Source organism: Triticum aestivum, chromosome 4A, assembly GCF_018294505.1.
Source record: "Triticum aestivum cultivar Chinese Spring chromosome 4A, IWGSC CS RefSeq v2.1, whole genome shotgun sequence".
Taxonomy (NCBI): domain Eukaryota; kingdom Viridiplantae; phylum Streptophyta; class Magnoliopsida; order Poales; family Poaceae; genus Triticum; species Triticum aestivum.
Genome location: NC_057803.1, coordinates 506,513,486 through 506,524,787, shown reverse-complemented (window position 1 = coordinate 506,524,787; position 11,302 = coordinate 506,513,486).

Below are 11,302 nucleotides of genomic sequence, written 5' to 3'. Positions count from 1 at the left end.
GTAGGGTACGAAACCACCTCAAAGTTATTCTTTCCAATCAATCCATTGGGCTATTCCTATAAGTGTCACAAACAACCCTAGAGTTTGTACTAGAATAACACCTTAAGACACAAATCAATCAAAACCCTAATGTCACCTAGATACTCCAATGTCACCTCAAGTATCCGTGGGTATGATTATAGGATATGCATCACACAATCTCAGATTCATCTATTCAACCAACACAAAGGACCTCAAAGAGTGCCCCAAAGTTCTACCGGAGAATCACGACGAAAACGTGTGCCAACCCCTATGCATAGGTTCATGGGCGGAACCCGCAAGTTGATCACCAAAACATACATCAAGTGAATCACGTGATATCCCATTGTCACCACAGATACGCACGGCAAGACATACATCAAGTGTTCTCAAATCTTTAAAGACTCAATCCGATAAGATTACTTCAAAGGGGAAACTCAATTCATTACAAGAGAGAAGAGGGGGAGGAGAAACATAGGATCCAACTATAATAGCAAAGCTCGCGATACATCAAGATCGTGCCAAATCAAGAACATGAGAGAGAGAGATCAAACACATAACTACTGGTACATACCCTCAGCCCCGAGGGAGAACTACTCCCTCCTCGTCATGGAGAGCACTTGGATGATGAAGATGGCCACCGGAGAAGGATTGCCCCCTCCGGCAGGGTGCCAGAACAGGTCTAGATTGGTTTTCGGTGGCTACGGAGGCTTCTGGCGGCGGAACTCCCGATCTATTGTGCGTTCTGGAAGTTTTATGATACATAGGTATATATGGGTGCAGGGGGTACGTCGGAGGAGCTACGAGGGCCCCACGAGGCAGGGGGCGCACCCTAGGGGGGGCGCCCCCACCCTCGTGAGCACCTCCCGTATCTCTTGATGTGGAGTCCAAGTCTATCTGGTGGCTTTCATTCCAAAAATAACTTCTCCAGTTGATTTCGTTCCGTTTCGACTCCATTTGATATTCCTTTTCTTCGAAACACTAAAATAGGCATAAAACAACAAATCTGGGCTGGGCCTCCGGTTAATAGGTTAGTCCCAAAAATAATATAAAAGTGGAAAATAAAGCCCAATATTGCCCAAAATAGTAGATAATATAGCATGGAGCAATCAAAAATTATAGATACGTTGGAGACGTATCAAGCATCCCCAAGCTTAATTCCTGCTCGTCCTCGAGTAGGTAAATGATAAAAAGATAATTTTTGATGTGGAATGCTACTTGGCATAATTTCAATGTAATTCTTCTTACTTGTGATATGAATATTCAGATTCGAAAGATTCAAGACAAAAGTTCATATTGACATAAAAATAATAATACTTCAAGCATACTAATAAAGCAATTATGTCTTCTCAAAATATCATGGCCAAAGAAAGCTATCCCTACAAAATCATATAGTCTGGATATGCTCCATCTTCACCACACAAAGTATTTAAATCATGCACAACCCCGATGACAAGCCAAGTAATTATTTCATACTTTTGACATTCTCAAAACCTTTTCAATCTTCACGCAATACATGAGCGTGAGCCATGGATATAGCACTATATGTGGAATAGAAGGGTGGTTGTGGAGAACACAAAAGGGAGAAGATAGTCTCACATTAACTAGGCTAATCAATGGGCTATGGAGATGCCCACTGATTGATGTTAATGTGAGTGAGTAGGGATTGCCATGCAACGGATGCACTAGAGCTATAAGTGTATGAAAGCTCAACAAAAGAAACTAGTGGGTGTGCATCCAACTTGCTTTCTCATGAAGACCTAGGGCATTTTGAGGAAGCCCATCATTGGAATATACAAGCCAAGTTGTATAATGAAAGATTCCCACTAGTATATGAAAGTGACAACATGGGAGACTCTCTATCATGAAGATCATGGTGCTACTTTGAAGCACAAGTGTGGTAAAAGGATAGTAGCATTGCCCCTTCTCTCTTTTTCTCCCATTTTTTATTTTTTATTTGGGCCTTTTCTCTTTTTTTATGGCCTCTTTTCCTTTCTTTTTTTATTTTTCGTCTGGAGTCTCATCCCGACTTATGGGGGAATCATAGTCTCCATCATCCTTTCCTCACTGGGACAATGCTCTAATAATTATGATCATCACACTTCTATTTTCTTACAACACAAGAATTACAACTCGATACTTAGGACAAGATAGGACTCTATATGAATGCCTCCGGCGGTGTACCAGGATGTGCAATGACTCATGAGTGACATGTATGGAAGAATTATGAATGGTGGCTTTGCCACAAATACGATGTCAACTACGTGATCATGCAAAGCAATATGACAATGATGAAGCGTGTCATAATAACGAAACTGTGGAAAGTTGCATGGCAATATATCTCGGAATGGCTATGGAAATGCCATGATAGGTAGGTATGGTGGCTGTTTTGAGGAAGGATATGGTTGGTGTATGATACCGGCGAAAGGTGCGCGGTACTAGAGAGGCTAGCAAAGGTGGAAGGGTGAGAGTGCGTATAATCCATGGACTCAACATTAGTCATAAAGAACTCACATACTTATTGCAAAAATCTATTAGTTATTGAAACAAAGTACTACACACATGCTCCTAGGGGGATAGATTGGTAGGAAAAGACCATCGCTCGTCCCCGACCGCCACTCATAAGGAATGCAATCAAAAAATAAATCGTGCTCCGACTTCACCACATAACGGTTCACCATACGTGCATACTGCGGGAATCACAAACTTCAACACGAGTATTTCTCAAATTCACAACTACTCAACTAGCATGACTCTAATATCACCATCTCCATATCTCAAAACAATTATCAAGTATCAAACTTCTCATAGTATTCAACACACTCATAAGAGAATTTTATTATTAATCTTGTATACCTAGCATATTAGGATTTTAAGCAAATTACCATGCTATTTAAAACACTCAAAATAATATAAGCGAAGCATGAGAGTTCATCTATTTCTTCAAAATAAAACTACAACCATGCTCTAAAAGGTATAAGTGAAGCACTAGAGCAAACAACAAACTACTCCGAAAGATATAACTGAAGATCAATGAGTAGTCGAATAATTATGCAACTATGTGAAGACTATCTCATTCAATAATTTCAGACCTTGATACTTTATTCAAACAGCAAGCAAAACTAAATAAAATGACATCTAAGAATAACAAACATCATGTGAAGAAGCAAAAACTTAGGATCAACCGAAACTAACCGATAGTTGTTGAAGAAGAAAGGTGGGATGCCAACCGGGGCATCCCCAAGCTTAGACGCTTGAGACTTCTTGAAATATTATCTTGGGGTGCCTTGGGCATCCCCAAGCTTGAGCTTTTGTGTCTCCTTAATTCCTCTCATATCACGGTCTCCCTAAATCTCAAAAGCTTCATCCACACAAAACTCAACAAGGACTCGTGAGATAAGTTAGTATAAACCTTTGCAAAAACCTTATCATACTCTACTGTAGAAAATCACTAAAATTATTATTCAACATTGAATACTAAATGCCTCTGAATATTTAATAGTCCTATCCTCAAATAGAATCATTAAAGAAGCAAACATATGCAAACAATGCAAACATAACACCAATCTGCCTAAACAGGATAGTCTGTAAAGAATGCTGCAACATCCATACTTCCCGAGCTCCAACAATTATGAAATAAAATTCCCACTGTAGTAAATTTATCAGAGCTTAATATGCAAAAGGTTTGAACATTTTATCACACTCTGACTTTTCTATGGAATTATTGCAACAGCGGTAAACTTTCTGTTTTCAAACAGCAACATGTATACTTGTAACATAGGCATAGTAAAGGCTATCAATGCCACTTTTATTGAAATAAAAGATGCAAAACATTGTTCTAAATAACAGCAAGCAAATACTAACAAAATAAATTGACGCTCCAAGCAAAACACATATCATGTGGTGAATAAAAATATAGCTCCAAGTAAAGTTACCAATGAACGAAGACGAAAGAGGGGATGCCTTCCGGGGCATCCCCAAGCTTAGGCTATTGGCTATCCTTGAATATTACCTTGGGGTGCCTTGGGCATACCCAAGCTTAGGCTATTGCCACTCCTTATTCCATAGTCCATCGAATCCTTACCCAAAACTTGAAAACATCACAACACAAAACTTAACAGAAAACTCGTAAGCTCCGTTAGTATAAGAAAATAAATTACCACTTCAAGGTACTGTAATGAAATCATTCTTTATTTATATTGGTGTTATAAATGCTTTATTCCAACTTCTCTATGGTTTATAAACTATTTTACTAGCCATAGATTCATCAAAATAAGCAAACAACACATAGAAAACAGAATCTGTCAAAAGAAGAACAGTCTGTAGTAATCTGGATCAAACGTATACTTCTGGAACTCATAAAATTCTCAAATAAATTTCTGGACGTGAGGAATTTATATATTAATCATCTTAAAAAATAATTATCTAAATATCACTCTCCAAATAAAAATGACAGCAGTTCTCGTGAGCGCTAAAGTTTCTGTTTTTGACAGCATGATCAACAAGACTTTCCCCAAGTCTTCCCAACGGTTCTACTTGGCACAAACACTAATTAAAAGCATAAAACCACATCTAAACAGAGGCTAGATGAATTATTTATTACTAAACAGGAACAAAAAGCAAGGAATAAAAATAAAGTTGGGTTGCCTCCCAACAAGCGCTATCGTTTAATGCCCCTAGATAGGCATGATGATTTCAATGATGCTCACATAAAAGATAAGAATCGAAACATAAAGAGAGCATCTTGAAGAATATGACTAGAACATTTAAGTCTAACATACTTCCTATGCATAGGGATTTTGTGAGCAAACAACTTATGGGAACAATAATCAACTAGCATAGGAAGGCAAAACAAGCATAACTTCAAAACTTTAAGCACATAGAGAGGAAACTTGGTATTATTGCAATTCCTACAAGCATATATTCCTCCCTCATAATAATTTTCAGTAGCATCATGAATGAATTCAACAATATAAATATTGCATAACGCATTCTTTTCATGATCTTCAAGCATAGAAAATTTACTACTCTCCACACAAGCAAAATTCTTCTCATGAATAATAGTGGGAGCAAACTCAACAAAATAACTATCATGTGATTGAAAATTAAGATCAAGATGACAAGTTTCATGGTTATCATTATTCTTTAAAGCATATGTGTCATCACAATAATCATCATAGATAGGAGGCAAGCTTTCATCATAATAAATTTGCTCATCAAAACTTGGGGGACAGAAAATATCATCTTCATCAAACATAGCTTCCCCAAGCTTGTGGCTTTGCATATCAGTAGCATCATGGATATTCAAGGAATTCATACTAACAACATTGCAATCATGCTCATCATTCAAATATTTAGTGCCAAACATTTTATAGATTTCTTGTTCTAGCACTTGAGCACAATTATCCTTTCCATCATACTCACGAAAGATATTAAAAAGGTGAAGCGTATGAGACAAACTCAATTCCATTTTTTAGTTTTCTTTTATAAACTAAACTAGTGATAAAACAAGAAACTAAAAGACTCGATTACAAGATCTAAAGATATACCTTCAAGCGCTAACCTCCCCGACAACGGCGCCAGAAAAGAGCTTGATGTCTACTACACAACCTTCTTCTTGTAGACGTTGTTGGGCCTCCAAGTGCAGAGGTTTGTAAGACAGTAGCAAATTTCCTTCAAGTGGATGAACTAAGGTTTATCAATCTATAGGAGGCGTAGGATGAAGATGGTCTCTCTCAAGCAACCCTGCAACCAAATAACAAAGAGTCTCTTGTGTCCCCAACACACCCAATACAATGGTAAATTGTATAGGTGCACTAGTTCGGCGAAGAGATGGTGATACAAGTGGTATATGGATAGTAGATAAAGGTTTTTGTAATCTGAAAATATAAAAACAGCAAGGTAACTAATGATAAAAGTGAGCATAAACGGTATTGCAATGCTAGGAAACACGGCCTAGGGTTCATACTTTCGCTAGTGTAAGTTCCCTCAACATTACTAACATAATTGGATCATAAAACTATCCCTCAACATCCAACAAAGAGTCACTCCAAAGTCACTAATAGCGGAGAACGAACGAAGAGATTATGGTAGGGTACGAAACCACCTCAAAGTTATTCTTTCCAATCAATCTATTGGGCTATTCCTATAAGTGTCACAAACAACCCTAGAGTTTGTACTAGAATAACACCTTAAGACACAAATCAATCAAAACCCTAATGTCACCTAGATACTCCAATGTCACCTCAAGTATCCGTGGGTATGATTATATGATATGCATCACACAATCTCAGATTCACCTATTCAACCAACACAAAGGGCCTCAAAGAGTTCCCCAAAGTTCTACCGGAGAATCACGACGAAAACGTGTGCCAACCCCTATGCATAGGTTCATGGGCGGAACCCGCAAGTTGATCACCAAAACATACATCAAGTGAATCACGTGATATCCCATTCTCACCACAGATACGCATGGCAAGACATACATCAAGTGTTCTCAAATCTTTAAAGACTCAATCCGATAAGATTACTTCAAAGGGGAAACTCAATTCATTACAAGAGAGAAGAGGGGGAGGAGAAACATATGATTCAACTATAACAGCAAAGCTCGCGATACATCAAGATCGTGCCAAATCAAGAACACGAGAGAGAGAGAGAGAGATCAAACACATAGCTACTGGTACATACCCTCAGCCCTGAGGGAGAACTACTCCCTCCTCATCATGGAGAGCACCAGGATGATGAAGATGGCCACCGGAGAAGGATTGCCCCCTCCGGCAGGGTGCCGGAACGGGTCTAGATTGGTTTTCGGTGGCTATGGAGGCTTCTGGCGGCGGAACTCCCAATCTATTGTGCGTTCTGGAAGTTTTACGATACGTAGGTATATATGGGTGCAGGGGGTACGTCGGAGGAGCTACGGGGGCCCCACGAGGCAGGGGGCGCGCCCTAAGGGGGGGGGCGCCCCCACCCTCGTGAGCACCTCCCGTATCTCCTGACATGGAGTCCAAGTTTATCCGGTGGCTTTCGTTGCAAAAATAACTTCTCCAGTTGATTTCGTTCCGTTTCGACTCCGTTTGATATTCCTTTTCTTCGAAACACTGAAATAGGCATAAAACAGGAAATATGGGCTGGGCCTCCGGTTAATAGGTTAGTCCCCAAAATAATATAAAAGTGGAAAATAAAGCCCAATATTGCCCAAAACAGTAGATAATATAGCATGGATCAATCAAAAATTATAGATACGTTGGAAACGTATCAGCGTTGCATCTCCATCCCAACTTTGTCCTCCTCCTTTCCATCTTCGCCTACTACTGTGAGGCGTACCTGGGCGTGATGCCGTCTGTGGTGCTCCTGTGCCATTTCTTCTTCCTCTGTGTCAGCGAGAGTAACATCTCTAGATGTGCTAACTTCATCACATCCGACAAGGCCAACTCGATCTCGAGCATCGGGAAGAGAGCCGACAACATTCGACCAAATGGGTCATGATGGACGCCAAGTGCGCCGATCGGCGTCTGGCGTTGCCCACGGCGGCGCCCTCTTTCCACGGGGGATGGCCCAGGGCGGGGCTTGCTTATGAGCGGGCCTCGTTAGTGTTGGGGCAGATGGTCACCGACCTGAAGCCGGGCAACGCGAGGGCGGCAAAGGTGATGGGAGTCATGCTTCTGAGGGAGTTCTTGACCCTGCGAGTAGCTCCACTCCAGGCGCATGCACGCCCCCTGTCGGAGCTTGAAGAAGAGGGGAACATGCCCCGCCTGAGGCCAGGGGCCCTGCCTGACGATGAATTGGCCGATGTCCTGCGCCTCATAGTTGGGGACAACCAGGAGTACCCACCAAGCGCCTTAGGCCCCTTGTTCCAATGCAAGGATTGGGAGGAATTTGTCGCCTCCAGGCTGACCTTTGATGTGCGTGGGTTGGTGCCGCCGGCGCTCCTGGGAACCCCCGCGGCACCGAAACCAGTGGAGGTGCCTTCTAACGAGCCCCGCAGGGAGGGGGAAGAGAAGGTGGACCCGGAGAAGACTCTGGAAGAGGTGGGGGAGACTTCCCCTCTGAGCAAGGCCGAGATCCTTTGCGCCCTTCCTTACGATGCTGAGGTAGAAGCCCCGCCAAAGGGAGAGGGAGCAGCACCCCATCCCGACGAGAGGTAGGTCATCATTGGTGCCTCACGGTGCCGCCTCCGTTCCGATGCTGTCAGGCCTTAGGCTTCCTAAGCGGTAGTATGTCGCGGTGGATCAGTAAGTGTCTCAAGCTTCGCCTTGTCCCTGTTTGCACTCTTCATTTCCTGATGCTGGCCCTTGGTTGATCAGGCCATCGCCTTCTGCGAAGAAGATGAAGGAGGATGCGGCGTCCGTGCCTCCTTCCTCAGAGAAAGGGGGAGCAGCGCCCGCATCTCCCCAGCCCAGTCGTCCTCGCGGGGCCAAGAGGAGCATCGCCACGTGGAACCAGCCCCCATGGCCCTGCCAGCTTCGGAAGTGCCGGTGCCTGGTGCAACCGATGAGGTTCCAGCTGCTCCTGAAGTCGCGGTTTACCAGGCCCTGGTGACGATGTCGCCTCCTCCCACTGCTGCAGCTCCACTTCCAGGTTCTTCTGCTCCTGCTGCTACTCTGGAGCTTCCTCTCTCGGAGTTGACCCGGCTGCTGACGGATCTCCTGGGCGCAGACCCATGCCTTGTGGCCGGGCGCCTGGAGCTGGCCTCAGGCTAGCTCCATTCCGACTTGGCGGTTCGCACAGCGCTGGGCCAGGACGCTGCGGCTTCTGAGAAGGAGAAGCAGAGTGCCGCCAACGCCGCAGCCGATCATGAGATGGCGTTGAAAGATGCCGAGGCCGCTCGTCACCGCTGCCAGGTGCTGGAGGATGAACTGCAGGGCCTGCGCGCCAAGCACACCAAAGAAGCACGCTGCCGCCAAGCGAAGGAGGAAATGAAGGCCCGGGAGGACGCTGTCAAGAATCGTGATGCTAAGCTGGCGGAGTTGGGGCAGACGCAGGCCGCCGATCGCAACCGGTTGGAAGAGCTGGAGCGGGAGGCGAAGGCGAGGGAGGCCGAGCTCGACGCCAAGGCCCAAGTCCTGACCGAAGACCATGCGGCCTTTGCCGATCTCGAGAAGAGGTCCCGCAAGACACTGAAGATGCTCTATGAGCATGGCCTGGAGAAGTCGCTGGCCGCCGACGAGGACGGCCCCACCCTGCTGCTTCCTCTCTTGGTGCAGGCGCTCGAGGAAGTCGTTGATGGCGTCGGTCCTATGGCGGAGGCGGAAGCTCGCGTCATGTCTTCAGCTGCATTGACCCGCGTCTTCAGCCACCTGCACCTTCACGACCCCAATGCTTGTATTGACGAGCTGCTGGAGCCTGTGGCTGAAGACCAATGCGAGGCTGCTACCGCAGCCGTGCAAGGTCAGGTGGAGGACTTGCTGAAGAAGTTCCGTGGCTTTGTCTCCGCTCCTCAGTCTAGTGATGTCACCGATCCTACAGCTGGTGGTGAAGGTGAAGACAACGTCGCTCCTGAGGTAGCGCCTTCCGCAGGTGATGGCGGCGTTCGGGGGTGACCTGTGGCTACCCTCCTGTTTCGTCCCTGCAACATGCATTAGGCCTCGGGGAGGCGTTTAGACTTTTCATTTGATATCGTGAAGGCAATGTGTGAGGACAATGTGTTTGTAATATTTTCTTCGAGATTTTGCAATTTCCTTCCTATTTGCTTTGCATTCTGCGTCGGCAGAGTCCGGCCCCGCGCATACCTCAACCGCCATTCGGCCGACCGAAGACCAGGACGAACCAAGGTGTGAGGGGCTACGTGACTAGTTAGGATCCTGAGTCGCAATGCTCAGGAGTCCCCCTTGATGCGCAAACAACTTATAGGGAGAGTTCGCGAGGATAGACTGATGTTCCACGTCGGCAGGGCCTGGCCCCGCGCATACCTCAACCGCCATTGGGCCGACCAGAGACCAGGACAGACCAAGGAGTGAGGGGCTACGTGACCAGTTAGGCTCCTAAGTCGCGATGCTCAGGTGTCCCCCTTGACGCGCAAACAATTTCCATACCTGCCCTCGCCGAGGCCTCGGGAGAGGCGCGCGACGCCCAGGTCCGGGAGACCTGGTTGGGTGGCGTGCGCTTGGGTGTGGCCCGAGCGCAGCCCCCGTGCCCAGCCCCCTCGTGCGGCTCTCCCGAGGGGAGGCATTGCGGTGAGGCCGGACGCTGAGCTCTGGGCTCCCTGAGGTTGGTACGACCGCGGGGCCGCCCTCAGTTGTTTATCACCAGCGCAGAGCATAGTGCTTCCGCTTGTGCATGGGCATAGCCGCTCCTCGGCAGTGTCAACGGCCAGCGCAGAGCATGGTGCTTCCACTTGTGCGTGGAATGGGGGCCCCCCTCTGGGAGGAGCCCCCGGGGCGTGTACAGCCCCGTCCTGACACGTGGCTTGCACGACAGGGCTGTGAGGTGTATCTGGGCACTCGTGAGCCAGCGCGGGACTCACGAGGCCCTACCTCAAGGCGGGTTGCGCCTGGTCTTGAGTCTTGGTGACTGTGTGTTCCTGCAAGGCGGTTAGGTGCAAGCACTCTACGTCCTCAAGTATCGGCCCTCAAGCGAGCTCAGCCGCCACTGGTATGCCAGGTCGCGATGCCGTGGTCAAGGCCGGGGGTGAGTGCTGGAGAGCCAGTAAGAGCTCCTGAGTCATGATGCTGTGGAGCCCCCCTTTTAACGTGCAAGTGGATTGCACGGGGTGAATGTGCCCGTGGCGGGTGGCAATCGAGCAGGTGATAACCGTAGGCAGGTTAAGCAGGGAAGGCAAATCAGCTTGGGTAAATGCAGGAAGATACATGCCACTGGGTCCGGCCCGAGCGGCTTGGGGATGATGCAGCCCGAGGGGCGCCCCTAGCAAGGTAAGCTAAAGACATAAGCAAATGGGATACATGCCATAGGAATGGACCCACACGGCCTGGAAATAATGCAGCCCAAGGGGCGCTCCCAGCTTAACGAGCTTGGAAGATGTCACCTGGTTCTATAGACGAAGCAGAGTTGGTGCAGCTGAAGGCGCGCGTCGAAGAAACGACTCCTCATGAGCCACCGGATCCCTAAGCCTCTGGAGGCTCTGGGGGCTCAGGACGCTCCCTGAAGACTGTCTCCAGTTCCTCCAGGACGACGTGGTACCTGGCCTCTTGAGCCGCCAGGTCACGCCGCATGGTGTGCTGATAGGCCGACGCCACGCTCGGCAAGCCGAACGACATGCGAACGTAGCTGTGTGGCGGGCCCACGCAATGGCCCACACGCGAAGGCCAGAAGTGCTCCTGAGACGCGG